Genomic DNA, 1291 nt, shown 5'->3' on the forward strand with positions numbered 1-1291 from the left:
GCGCCGCCCGGAATGACAGAGCCAGCAAGCCCCTCCGCTCCTCGGCGTCCTGCAGAGGCACCTCAGCCAATAGGCAAAAGGCTCCAGCCGGTGCTCGTCTGCGTGGTAGCCAATGAAAGGACGAGGATTGCGGCGCGGGGGGCGTGGGGAGGCAGCGGGAGAAGGCAGAAGGATGAGAGGCGCCCGCCGAGGAAAGAAGGGCGGAAAATAAAGAGGGCTCGGAGGCGGAAGGCTCTTATCTGGGGATGAGGAGACTGGAGGCTAAAACATATATGAAGAACGGTTGCAGGAACTGGGCATGGCTAGTCTAGTGAAGAGAAGGACAAGGGGAGACGTGTTCCAATATTTGAAGGGCTAGAAATAAGGAGAAATTTTCTGACAGTGATAGCAATCAACCAATGGAACAGCTTGACTTCAGAAGTTCTGGGAGCTTCATCACTGGAGGCTTTCAAGAAAAGATATCAGGAATAGTTTAGGGTCTCCTGCTTGGGCCAGGGGTTGGACTAGATGACCCTTCCAACTCTTGTTATTCTGTTATTCTGATCGCCCAGGTTTTGCAGCGTCCGTCTGATCGCGCTCGGTTTTGTGAGGCTGGACCATGGATTGCTTCTCTTGTAAGATGGGAACAAAGCTGCGTCTCTGGAAACCCTCACTCCAGGGTGATCTCTGGGGATGTGGTCTGTTGAATAGGTTTGGCTAAACCGGATGAATGCCTCGGAATTAACTTGATTGGAAAAAGTGGATGTTATTTGGATTATAACGTCTACCAGCCTGTCCTCGGTGGGTGAGGATGTGTGCAGGTGTGAGTCTGTCACCCTTTGCTTCTTTCCTCTTTATGAACCCTCAGCCTGAATGGGAAAACGTGGTTAAATGGCTGTCACGGAATCAACGTGGGACACTCTTTTAAAAAACTATTGTTCAGGTCAAGAAGTCTATGGAAATTCTCAATCATCCCGGTCATGATTGTCCCAAAGGTGCTTTTTCAAGAGGCAACTGGACTTTCTGGTTTTTCTTTGAAGAAAAAATCCAGTTGTCTCTTGAAAAAGCACCTTTGGGACTTCAGACCAAGACTGTCAACTTTTTGAAAAAGAGTTGCATTTAAATGTTTGTTAAATAAGAGGCCATTCAAAATTAAAGAACGATGAGTAAGATTGGTGGCTTCTTTATTAAAGTTGTATAATGCAATCATCCTGCCAGACACCTGGTGTATGTCTCTGTGTTGGAGGGGTATAGATACTATTGCTTTCGTTTTTATTCCATTCTTGTATTTTGTTTTCTACAAAAACAATTA

Source organism: Pseudonaja textilis, chromosome 2 (assembly GCF_049901715.1).
Source record: "Pseudonaja textilis isolate UNSWEBS1 chromosome 2, rPseTex1.2, whole genome shotgun sequence".
Taxonomy (NCBI): domain Eukaryota; kingdom Metazoa; phylum Chordata; class Lepidosauria; order Squamata; family Elapidae; genus Pseudonaja; species Pseudonaja textilis.